The 13,441-nt window shown below is 42.2% G+C and overlaps 1 protein-coding gene across 12 annotated transcripts in view; it reads right to left on the bottom strand.

The window, feature by feature from the left end:
• Positions 1-13,441, bottom strand: part of KLHL31 (kelch like family member 31) — a 142,998-nt gene that overhangs the window by 109,450 nt on the left and 20,107 nt on the right. For 2 of the 12 annotated variants that reach the window (XM_072832622.1, XM_072832624.1), the window contains exon 1: positions 4,628-4,722. The exons of 9 other annotated variants lie outside the window; for them this stretch is intronic. The gene's annotated coding sequence lies outside the window, so the exon portion shown is untranslated. Of the gene's footprint in view, positions 1-4,627; positions 4,723-13,441 lie in introns of those variants that run through there. One more of the 12 variants, XM_072832625.1, reaches the window with a different exon arrangement.

The raw sequence follows: 13,441 nt of genomic DNA, 5'->3' as shown, positions 1-13,441 counted from the left end.
GTAAAAGCAAAGTGGTATGGTGTAACATAAACTTTCAAAAAGCAAGGCAATATCTGTAACAATGAATGTACCACTTAGTACATTGGTTCCTATACTTTTCTGCACATGAGAATCACCTAGTAATCTTTAAAATATACAGATGCCTGGTCCCCTTCCCACCAGATGCTGATTTAATTGGTAAGCACGCAACACAGGATTTGGATAAGCTCTCCAGGTATTCCCAATATGCAACAGAGCTTCAGAACCACTGATCTAGTAGCTACCATCTTGTATTTGTGCTCCTAACATCCAAAAGTGATTAGCAAAATTATGATAGAAAATTTGATCTGCCTGAGCCGTAAGCCTTCTACAGGAAATGATCTTCTGAGCTTTCAACTCAATCCATTTTCTAGTAGTTTTTAATGAAACCTTTTCTAGGACCTAACTTAATTTTTTCTATGATAAAAGCCAACCTTGACAGTCAAGCAAAATCAAAAGAAATTAGTTATTTAGGGTAACAAACTTGATATTGTAAGTAGAGTCTTTAAATGGTGCAAAGAACAATAGTTCAAAGTAGAATTAACAACTGCGTCGTAAATAGATAATGAATATTTCCTATTAAAATACATAGGATCTTAAAAATGGGTTCTGGACCCAACTTCCAAGTTGAGGCAGGGTTACCCTCCTCCCCCCCCACCCCAACAAAGAGCAGTTCCCTGGACACCAGCTGGGTGTACAACTCATCACAATTCTGACACGATCTACCTGGACATAGCATCAGGTCTCACAGGTTTAGAACTCAGTCTCCTAAGACTGTCTCCACAACCTCAGATGCCAATCGAAAGCCTGGGCTTCTGACCTGCTGTCTATGGATTGAAGGTTCCAACAACCCCAATCTTGGGTTTAATTAATTTGCTAGAGCTGCTCACAGAACTCAGAAAAACATTTTACTTTCTAGATTACTGGTTTCTTAGAAAAGTGTCTATGACTCAGGAACAGCCAGATGGAAGAGATGTACTGAGTGAAGTATGAGGAAAGGGAACAAAGCTTTCATCCCCTTTCTATACACACCACTCCTTCCAGCACCTCCAAATAGTCACTGATCTGGAACTCTCTGAACCCTGTCTTTTTGGGGTTTTATAGAGGTTTTATTACAGAGGTATGATTGTTGAATCATTTGTAACTGGTTATTATTCAACTTCCAGTTCCCTCTCCCCTCCCAGAAGTCAGCGGGAAATGGGACTGGAAATTCCAACTCTATAATCACATGATTGGTTCTCCTGGGAACCAGCCTTCCACCTCAGGTGCACTCCAAAAGCTACCTCATTAACCTAACAAAAGAAATCTTATTTGCTCTCATCACTAAGAAATTCCAAAGGTTTTAGGAGCTCTGTGTCAGGAACAGTGGACCAAGACCAAATATATCTTATTATAAATCAGAATATCATAGGTCCTTATGAAAAAAGTGATAAAACTTTATTGAGATATAATAAAAGATTTAAACAAATAGAAAAATGTAGGGTGTTTCTGGACTAGAAATAACAATATTATAGTTATTATAGTTACCCAGATTGATCAAGGAGTCAGATCTCTGAGTCCCAGCTCTTCCATTCTTGAACTTGGACCAGGATTCATGGGAATATAGCAGGATGCATACCATTAGGCCTTATGAATGCAGGTTTTTCAGGATCTAATGCAGTTGCAGCTTCCAGTCATCTAAAGCAGTGTTTCCCAAACTTTAGCAGACAAATCACCTGGGAACCTTGTCAGATTGCAGATTCTGATTTAAATCTGGGATTTGGCCTGAGCTTCCACATTTCCCACAAGCTTGCAGTGATGCTGCTGCTGTTGGTCTAAAGACTGCACTTTAAGTGGAGAAGATCTAAATTTCCTCTGGTGTGGGAGTTACTCAAGTCCCTATTCTTTCCCTGTCCTGAATCTCTCCCTGAATCTAGTTTCTGTCCCTCTTCCAATCGCTTATATCTTAATCACAAATTCCATGAGGGAAAAGGCTGAATTACCTTAGTGTGATGAAAAATATAGACACATTTTAAAATACTCCCGTACCTTCTAAATGTACCTTCTAGATAGCATTGCTTACATAATCAGAAATAAAAATTATTTTATGCTTTTTGTAACTAACAGCATTATCGCTTTGGCTGTCTTATGTGCAATGCTGGCCCTTCAGATACCCACAGAGCTCAAGAGAAAAATACAGGATTGAGAAGCTGTGACTAGAACCCAGGGCACTGAAGAACACATCCTAAGGATACAGCCAGCATCTTTGGAAGGAATTGCAGGATTCCAAAGGGGCCAGCAAATTGCATTCAAACACCAAGACGTGAGGGGTGCTTTTAGGCAACAGGCTTGAGAAATAGAACCCTGAGCAAGGCAAAGGGCCCACAGTTACCACCAAGCTGATGCAAACAAGTTCATTGAGTCCTAGGCCCTAACCAACCAATGGGGTACTTATAACCAGGCACATTTCCTAAGAGTACCAAAAAAGGGAAAAGTCTATATGTCCCCACATTCCCTTACTCTGCCCTATAACCAACGACCTCCCCATCACCCCCCCCAACCCGGCAGACAGTCTCTCCTTTGAGGTCTTGTCCACTGCTCCCTCTATCTCCTTTGTTCTGCCTTGGGTGAAATTTTTCACCACCCATCACACTGGCCCCCATCCAATCCCTACAACCCATACAAGAGCCTTGCTCTCCTGAACGGAGATTTCTAAATATTCCTGTCAGTAGGTCTAACCTTGCAAGACAGCTTGTGAAAATTAATAAAAGGAAATCTCCTTTAGAATGGAGTGTAGGGGCACCTGGGTGGCTCAGTGGTTGAACATTGCCTTTGGCTCAGGGTGTGATCCCGGAGTCCTGGAATCAGGTCCCACAGCAGGCTCCCCGCAGGGAGACTCCTTTTCCCTCTGCCTATGTTTCTGCCTCTCTCTCTGTGTCCCAAATAAATAAATAAACAAACAAACGAACAAACTATAGAATGGAGCCTGGAAGCTGGAAGGAGGAGCTCTCACGCTCTATCACTTATAGTCAACTGCAAATCCAATAGGAAGAGTCAGGCTTTGCATGTGTTTTTACTTTACTACCCCAGCGGGAGGAAGAAAAGTTTTCCTCCTCTCTCAGCAGGAATAGCTCAGGCAATGGGACTGTCACAATTCGGTCAATAAAAAGCCACTGTACATCAAACTCTCAGTTTACTCCAGTGGACATTTTGTTTATAACAGCCTTCTCAATATCCCCCTTTGCTCTGTAAGAGAACCTTTTTCTCCTTCGTTCTATGGATTTGCCTATGGTTGTGCTTTAGCTTCTTTGTTCTGGATTGCAGTTCTCTGCTCTTCCCAAAGAAATACTTTTTTTTTTTTTTTTTTTTTCCAGTAAAGTAACTGGCAGGTTTTTAAAATTTTTTTAAAATTAAAAAAAAATTATTTATTTGAGAGAAGACAGAGAGAGCCAGTGAACAAGCATTAGCAGGGGGAAGGGTTGAGGGAGAAGGAGAAGCAGACTCCCAGCTGAACAGAGAGCTTGATGCAGGGCTCCATCCCAGGACCCCAGCATCATGACCTGGGTTGTAGGGAGACACTTAACCTACTGAGCTGCCCCTGGCAGCTTTATTTTTTAAGGTTAACAATCCATATGGGCTCACTTTGGAAGGGAGTCAAAGAGCTTTGTCATTCTATGACTGCTTCCTTCTTTAGACAGGTTTGCCATGACTCTGCTACCTGCTCTGCAGGTGGACACAACGAAAGGGAGCCAGAGAGGGCCATCTGAGAGTATGCATGGGAGCTAGAGGTAACTTGTTGGTAACTAAGGTTTTTAATAAAATACTTCTCCAGATTTACACTACTAACTGGCTTAGGGCTTTATCAGAACAAGACAGTACATTTTACCAGACTTTTCTATTTTGCACTAAGTAACTTCATCAGAGAAACATGTTGAACTTCATGCAGTTGGGTGTAAATCAACAGATAGTCCTTCACTTGTTTTGAAAGCTCTAAGGTTCAACTGAGAACTACTTCAAAGACTGGCCCAAAGACCCCAGCCTCTCAGTAGTTCAGAGCTGAAGGGTGGGTCGGCTGTGCCAGGTTTCAGTGTTTCAGTAAAAGGAAGAGGTTTTTCTTATGCTGGGGCCTTGTCCTCCCAGAAGGTTAGGAGCCTTTAAGATCAGTTACAAGAAGCTGGAGGTAAGAGAAGACTGCTTTCTGGACTCTTGGGACTGGGAAATCTGCTGATCCTGCCCCACGTGGACCCCCACCTCCCAACCCCTAGTTGACCTCAGGTACAAGTGCACTTGCCTGAAGACTAACCCCGAGGGACAAGCTTTAGTGATGCCCTTTCCAAGGTTCTGGCAGCACAACCCCATTTTTCCCTGCCGGAGTTGCTCAGGGCACACAGATGCTCCTCGTAGCATTCTATGAGCTGCTGAAGATTTCAGGCAGGTAGGGCAGGCCTGCAGACTCCGTGGTATTTACCAGCTCAGCACAGAAATCGCTTATATCACATGGTATAAACCTTATCCCATTGTGATGAGGCAATTGATTATGTGTAGATATTTATAATTGATTCATTAAATGTTATTCATGTTGATTTGTTTTGCTGATATTCCCACTTTATCCCTGAAAACCCTCACATACCAGTGGTTCTTTGACATAATAAAGACTTTCTGTGGTGGCTTGAGCATTTTTGCTTCCTTTTTCTAGGCACTGGCACAGTGGTTCAGAGAAGTCCAAGTTAAAAAAAAAAAAAGGAGGAAAGTCAGTGTGCCTCTAGGGGGAAGGACAGAGGGGAAAAATTGTAGTCATGGCAGCGCTAACTAGGGTCTTTGGAAAATTAGACATGTCTAATGAGTGACTTTTTAAAAGTTAACTGCAGGTGTGTGTGTGGTGCTAACTCCCTCTGCCATCTCTCCCATAAAATGTTCAGTGAAATACACGATACTAATGGTTTTGCATGAATGGAACATTTAAGGGCATATGAAGATCAGTACGTTCTAGGGGACATAAAGAAAACAGGACAGCACTCTTGGGCACAGGGGCTGGAAGACAGGAGCCTCTGGGTGTATGTGCCCAGGGGGTTCATTCACTGTTCTGGGAAGTGCTACTCATGCTGTAATATAGGCAAATGTTGCCCCCTAACGTTGTGGTGCTCTCCATCTGCACAACCAGCTGTGGTGACCTTAAATCCAGGGGTAGACTGTGTTTTTATATATAAATTTTTTAAAGATCTTATTTATTTATTTGAGATAGAGAGGGAAAGTGAGAGAGAGAGTAGGAGAGAGCACAAGCAGGGTGAGGGGCAGAAGGAGAAGCAGACTCCTCGCTGATCAGGGAGCCCGATGCAGGGCTTGATCCCATGACTCCAGGATCATGACCTCAGCTGAAGGCAGACACTTAACTGACTGAGCCATCCAGGAATCCTATATCAATACATTTATAAAGCATTTCCTGTGTATATGGCTAGGATTTTATTCTTCCCCTTAAGTTTCTTTTATGCTTTAGGGAAGGCAAAATTAAATGCAAAGATGAAAATGTAAGGTGGCACATGCTAAGAGTCACATGAATGATGCAGAAAACTCTTCTAAGAGATACTAGTCCTACAAGATGCTCTGTGAAAAGTGTCTTGGGGTCATTAAGTTGGGGAAACACTCATATTCTGTCCTTTCCTTGGAGGTTGTCCATGCATATAAGCCTACTAAAGATCCTGCCATGATAATAATCCATGCATCTTCTGTTAGGCTAGAAGTCCCCATTTATTTCAATATGGAACACGTTTTTGTGTGACATCTCTTAACAGTCCAAGAAGATGGGGCACTTTTGTCATAGAGGGTACATGCTGAGGATTTAGGGAAGGAAGGAATCACTCTAGGCTAGATTCATTGTTCTATGGCAGCATTATAGGGAGGCAAAGGAAAAGCAGCCCAGCCTTATGAGATAAGGCAACATGTGGATAAATAGGATGCTCAGGAATCATGAGAGCACGGCAGGAAGGTAGGAACATGCAGGCTAGTTTAGAGAACTTTGAGCCTCGATTTTTTGGAAGAGGCTGGGAAAACAAGTTGAAGAGTTAAGTAAGACCCAGATTTTGAGTCTTAAATATAGGCTAGAGCTTTAACTCCATTCTGTACATCATAGTAATTAATACAAGCTTATTTTTACAACAGTTTTTGCATGGAAAATTACCACGTCCTGTATAAGGAACTTAGAGGTGTTAAATTAATCAGACAAGGAGTCTTTTAGACTGAGGTGGGCTTAAATGCCTTGTGGCTGGTCTACATAAGTAAACCAAGATCTAAGCCTGTAAACATGTCAAAGTCATGAAATCAAAACGCTAAGTAGGGATCCCTGGGTGGCGCAGCGGTTTGGCGCCTGCCTTTGGCCCAGGGCACGATCCTGGAGACCCAGGATCGAATCCCACATCGGGCTCCCGGTGCATGGAGTCTGCTTCTCCCTCTGCCTATGTCTCTGCCTCTCTCTCTCTCTCTCTCTCTCTCTCTGTGACTATCATAAATAAATAAAAAAAAAATTAAAAAAAAAAACGCTAAGGATAGCCAATCCCCAATGGCCAAAGAGGCTTTAGGTTCTAGCCAATCAATAATTTCCTTCTTCTATCTTTTCTCTATAATAAAGTCTCCCTTGGCTCCTGTTGGGGGAACACTCCTACCCACTTCTGATATGGCACTGCCTGATTCAAAATGCTGTGTGGTCAAATAAACTCTTAACATGTTTAATATGCCTCAGTTTATCTTTTGACAGAGGAGAAAGACTTTACAGAAAGGAGGGCAGTTAGGAGCCAAGAACAAGAAAGAGAGACTAGAGCCAGGGCAGTGGCTGCAGGGAATGGACAATAAGAGGGGACGTGAAGAACCTAACATAGGTCACTGGTCGCAGTGACAGGAAGGGTGAAAGAGGGGTGGGTAGTGCCATGAATGACTCCAGGGGTGGTCCCAGTCACCAAAACAGGGAAACAAGGGAGCAAGCAGATCTGAGAGGGGCAGGGCAAGTGTCACCTTGGCCTTTGTTTCAAGGTCAGTGGCCCGGCTACAGTCTCCTGTTCACATGAACATGCGATTTGGCTGCAAGTGTACTTTGCAGTGCAGAGAACTGTTCAAATTGAAGTTATATGCAATCAAGTCCAAGTTGACTTTAATCAAGATCGAAGACATTCAGAGTCCCCTCCTCGAATCAAACTCCTTTATCTTTCCCTGTCAGTATCCTCCAATGTTGAGCACCTGCTGCATGCCAGGCATACCCTGGATGTTTTACATGTATTTCCCTTTCATTTTCAAGCAACCATACAAGCCAGACTTTGATTTCATTTTTTAAAACACACAACTTAATGAGCTTTGGTTAACTCAGAGCCCCCAAATTTATTTGTACTGGAAGTCTAAGGTTCAGAGAGGTAAAGTATATCATCCATGGTCACACAGCTAGGATTTGAACCCATGTTGGACAAACTCCAAGTCTTGTGCTATTTCCAGCGTGTTTCCTGACTTTAACTAAAAATATTCATCTCATCTTGATATTCCTTCTTCTTTTAGAGTATAATTTGCATTCTGGCTTCACTTATTTCAATTACTTGCTGTTCTAAATAGCAGCTCAAAATCAACCACCTCAGGCACATTTTTTTTTTTTTTTTTTTGGTTCTCACTTTTCCCATCCCCAGTCCTCCTTAATTTTTATCTGATTTTGTATGTCTGGCCCAATAACATCAGGTACTGCTAAATAACATCTTACTACAATAGGAAGTAAATCCTTTTGAAGTTGGAGGATTTATTCAGCCCCTAGAGTGCTAACTTGGGAGCCTGGATAGGTATTGTTGGTGGGTCCTAGGCAAAAGCAGCTGGGTATGTGCAAAGAGAAACCCAGTCTTATGAAGATGTAGCCAGACCTCTTGAGGATCAGGCCAGGACGTGGGCACCAGCTTTGGCTGTGGATCCAGAGTGATGCTAAGTGAGTCCATAGGGAACATTCCGGGGATCACATAAATACCTGAGACTTAGTGCCAGGGCATGAGCAAGGCGCAGGTCTAGAACAGCCAGCTGCCATGCCACCAGCATCTGAATGGATAGAGTGCAGTCCACAAGATGTAATGGAAATCCACATTCTGCCTGTTTTCTGAAGAGCAGCCTGTGATCTCCTCCAAGCAGAAACTCAGTGGTGCAGCCTGAAACAAAGTATCTCCAGTGGTCTGGGGTGAGGCCTCTCTGCAGTCAGCCATCTATGAATCAGTTCTGCTCCACTCCCTGCTCCATTTCCTTTATTATTATTATTATTTTTTTAAGATTTTCATTTATTTATTCATGAGAGACACACAGAGAGAGGCAGAAACACAGGAAGAGGGAGAAGCAGGCTCCCTGTGGGGAGCCTGATGCAGGACTCCATCCCCAAACCCTGGGATCACGACCTGAGCCAAAGGCAGATGCTCAAACCCTTGACCCACCCAGGTGCTCCCTGCCCCCCATTCCATTTCCTGGAGCAGTACCCTCCCTGCTTCAGGCCCCAGCGCTCACTCTTCCACGCAACCACAGTTCCTTTACTATGAATCTGGAGACTGTTCCTTAAGAGAATCAACTTCCTTCTTCTCCATGTGAGCAAATCCCTCAGCATTGTCATTTATCTCTTTTCTCCCTCTTCCTTCTGGGAAATAACACTTGCAGGTCTGTTCCTGCTTTCCTCAGTGGTCCTTCCCTCACCTGCCTGTTCACTGTCTCCTCCCACCACTTCTTCATACTAGCCAGATCTCTTGTCTCCTAATGGGGCTGCTTTTCATTTGCTTCCCTATTTAAGGTGTCACTTCTTTTCCTCATTCCTTCTTCAGTTTCTGCTCCCACACCTGCAATGATCATTAAGTCCTTTGCCATTTGATTTCTGTAGAAATGCCTCTTTCCCAGGAATCAGGGAGGTCCCTTGGACACCTCTACCACTTCCTCCATGCTGAGACTCTCTTCTATGATGCTCTATCCCCTGGTGCCTTTCCTGCTCCTTCTTTGCTTTTTTGTTGGCTCTTCTTCCCACAGTCAGTATGCAGACAAGTCGGAAGCTTCTGGCCTGTTCTTTCCTCCTCACTTTTACTATCTTCCTCAGTGAGGCTAAAATGTCCATGACGTAAGCTGCATCTTCTACACAGCATAGGGAGATCTACTTCTCTATCTCCAGCACATACCTGCTCAATTCTAGCTCTGCTCCTTCAATTGGGGAAAGGATCTCAACTTGCCTGTCCTGATTGGGCCTCAAGGTGGTTGTCATTCTCTATATGACCACCCTCCTCAACCCCAGGTAGTAATGTTTATCCTAATTACAGCTACTTTTAATGAGCACCCACTATGCACTGTAGGTCATTTATTTTAATGCCAGTGGTATCTCAGTGAGGCAGGTGTTTTTATTCCCATTATAAATGAGGAAGCTGAGGTCAGTGACATAACTTGCCTGCATTCACCCAGCAGAGCTGGGATTCAAAGCCAAATCTAATTGAATCAACCAGTTAACTTTTAGGCCTTGAGAAGAGGTTAGGATAGTGGTTAAATGCATGGCGGCTGATGATAGATTACCTGGATTCTTAACCTGGTTCTGTCACGTCCTAGCTGGTGAGTTTAAGCCTGATACTTAACTGCATCTGGTCTTAATTTCTCAATTTTTGAAATGGAGACAATGGTGTTGACCTCTTGGGCTGTTCTGAGGTCAAAGCACTTATCAGCACAGTGTCTGACACAGAGTAAGTGCTATGTAAGTGCCAGCTATTATGTAGCATTATCACTTCTTGTTACCCCTGTTCCTTTTTAATCAAGTGACCATTCTTACATTGATCTTTTTAAGATTTACTTATTTATTTATTTTAGAGAGAAAAAAAGTGTGTGTGGGGTGGGGGTAGGGAGAGGGGGAGAGGGAGAGAGAAACTCAATCAGACTCCATGCTGAGCGCGGAGCCTGACACAGGGCTCCATATCATGACCCTGAGATCACAACCTGAGCTGAAACCAAGAGTCAGATACTTAACTGACTGAGCCACCCAGGTGCTCTGAGAGACTCTTAAGCAGGCTCCATGCCTAGCATGGAGCCAGATGTTGAGCTTGCTCTCAGGACCCTGAGATTATGAGCTGAGCCGAATTCAAGAGTCAAACTCTCAACTGACTGAGCCACCCAGGTGCCCCAATTACACTGATCTTTGACTGGATTCACAACCTTTTAACAAATACTATCATTATTTTAGTGAAAACCAGTATTTGTCTTTCAAATACAACAATTTGTTTCTAGTATTCTTAAAGTTGCCCATGGTGAACAAATTGGCATTGTTTAGCCTATTATACAGAATAAAAACATTCCCCTCCCCATTCCCCATTCATTGGTTAAACTCATTAGGAATCACTTTGGATAACTATAGAAAAATAAGTAAGATTAAAAACTATTTCTATTATATGCTTAGGCAAAGTAGAGATTTTGTGAGGCTTTTAAAAGAAAGAACAAAAGAAGAAAATGTATGCCAAACTGAACACAATCTATATCAATACTTTATCATTTAGAGCAGTGATTCTTAACTAGAGTTGATTTTGATGTTCCCTCCCCCCACCCCACCCCACCATCCCTCAAGACATTTGGTAATGTCTGAAGACATTTCTGGTTGTCACAGTGTGGAAGAGGGTGCTGTTGGCATCTAGTGAGTAGAGGCAGGATACTGATAAACAATAATTCACAGGACACCCCTTCCCCAACCAAGAGTTATCTAATACAAAATGTTCATAGTTCCTAGGTGGAAAAATCCTGTTTTCAAGATACAGACAGGATGGTTCAAACCTGTCTTCTAGCTTTTAGACTAGTTTTTGTTAGAAGCAAACAAAGCTAAAAGTCACCATATGAAGTTTCTCTAACTTTCACAGGCATAGAGTAGTGGCATTCAGTTGTTGGTAATGTAATCACCACTTCTGACTTTATTTTGGAGCACAGAGTTTAATTATATACGACAGCACCCATGGTGAGATAAGACAATTGTCATGATGGTACAAGAAGAAATAACCACCCTCAAAAGTCCTGGAAAAGTTTTAACAACAAAAGTGGTAGCCAGCAGAAGTCGATGCAGATAACTGTCACCCTGCTTCTAAAACAGCTGAACCCACCTGGAGGCAACTGCCATCAGCATGCTGTGTCCAAAGGACCTTGTCAAGCAAAGGCTATAATTGCCAACAGGTTCCCTGGGCCAAGGGGGGAAAGAGAAAAAAACTGGAAAATTTCTACCACTCTGTGAATTGCTCTAACACAGAGCCCAGAGAGGAGGTGGATGTGACGGCTTTTAAGCAGACAGTTGCTCTAGGTGAGCCAGGAATACAGTGACCCTGTAGATGTTTAATGAGCCCAGAAGAAGACATCTTGCTCTGGGCACTAGATATAGACTGTCTTCACAAAAGATCATTGACTTGGTATGCAAATGTTTTTGCATAAGATGTCTTGCAATTTCTCTTGGTTGCCTATGAATGCATTGCAAAATGTATAGCTTTGTAGAATGATAATCTGTTAGAAATATAAGGAGGTACAGAAATTAATGGTGGATATGATTTACTCCTACATAGGACAGAAGAGAGAAAATCCTGAAACATGGTGAGCATATGAAGCATCAGAAAGTTTTGGGTCAGTGAAGAACAGGTACCTTCCCTTTCTTCCTCCACACTAGAAAATACCCCAAATTACTTAGTGTTGCCTTCATGCTGTCAATCAGTAGATGATAAAAGATGGTAGATAAGAAGCTAAGAGTGGAGGAAATGTATTTGATAGGATAGAGTTTTCAGGATAGGTGCACCCAGACTAGACTCTGGAATGGTTTCCAGATGCTTGATTTCCAAGGTTCCAAGGTTGAGTGGCCAGGGATGGGGGGACCTATGTCCCAGACGCTAGTCCAAACGCAACTCTGTCTAAATTAGAAAAGAGGCCCCACCTTAACACTTTTCTCTATCTTCCAGAAAATTGTCAGAGTACCTGGGTGGCTCAGTCAGTTAAGTGTCTGCCTTCAGCTCAGGTCAGGATCCCAGGGTTCTGGGATGGAGCTCCATATCAAGCTCCTTGCTCAGCAGGGAGGCTGCTTCTCCCCCTCTCTCTGCCTGCCACACCTTTGCTTGTGCTCTGTCAATAAATGAATAAAACCTTAAAAAAATTGTCATAATAATTATACAAGTCTGCAACGAGTACTATGTCAACTCTCCCATCCCTCCCTGAGGTGTGCAAAACACAATATGCAAAATTATAGAGAAGCGGTTCTGGTGAAGATACAAATGGTCCTGTGGCATTTTCCTTGAATTCCCTGTCCAGCTTTGACTCCCACCTCAAGCTGCTGGTTTATTTTAGAACAACTTGTTGGATTACCAAAATGGACAAAAGTGGGCCATTCCTCAAAGAATAGGATAGAGACAGAGGGCCAGAGCAGGCATCTACAAGCTGTAATGTACTTAAGGAGTAAGAGATAAATGTTTTGGGTTTGTTTTTGTGTAAAATATGTCCTTATAATGGAGGAATCTGGTGGTCCCCACCTTAACCAAGTCACCACACTTAGCATCACTGACGAGTTCTAACACGACGTACACAGCATTAACTACGAGTGTGCTTATGTATTCAGGTATGGATTTATTTAAGCCTTTAGCTTAACTTCCTTTTCATAGGAAATATAAGAGATAAGGAGACAAAATAACACCAAGATGAGAGTCAGATAGATCCAGGATGTAAGTCTGGTTTCCAACAAAGTTGTTGTCATAAAGTAATAACAAAAAGTTAGCCACTGTGTTGCCCCAAATTAGAGAACATATTATTTACATTACTGCAATGTCTGATGGGTGAATGTAACACTTACACTAAAAAGTCTCGGGCCAAAATACCATATGTCTTTAAATATATGATCACCATTTTGCAGATTATTTTTTCTGTCTTCTACATAATGAAAGGCCTTATCAAAATATATTATTTGTTAAAAACATGTATTAAATAATATAAAAGCTTATAATAAAAGACAACCATCCTTTGTACCCGTCACTACCCATCTCCCAGAAACAGCCAACTTTAACTCCTTTGGCCATTTTTTAAAATAGGTATTATCAAGTCTTTTAATAGTGTGCTCTTATTATAGTTTTTCAGTTTATCAGTGTGAGGCTTCTGCTATGACTATGAACGAATGAATATTTAGTTCTCTTATACTCTCATCTCATCTCTCTGTCCTCCCATAAAGTTATAGCATCACTTTTTGTTAAATTAATGAAAAATCATTGCATGAAAGTGTCATTGCAGAACCAAAATGTCATTGCAGAACCTATGAATATACTTCTTTCTTGTATGCTTTTGTCCTTGTCCTTCTAAACATATTTCCTTTCTTTTTGGAACGTTTTCCTTACAATAATCCTTTCTTTATGTTGGTGTTTTTTGTTTGTTCCTTCTTGTTCTTTAAAAGCACCACCATATTGGGGCACCTGGGTAGCTCAGT

Source organism: Canis lupus, chromosome 7, assembly GCF_048164855.1.
Source record: "Canis lupus baileyi chromosome 7, mCanLup2.hap1, whole genome shotgun sequence".
Lineage (NCBI taxonomy): Eukaryota > Metazoa > Chordata > Mammalia > Carnivora > Canidae > Canis > Canis lupus.
This window is presented reverse-complemented; position numbering and strand designations above follow the sequence as displayed.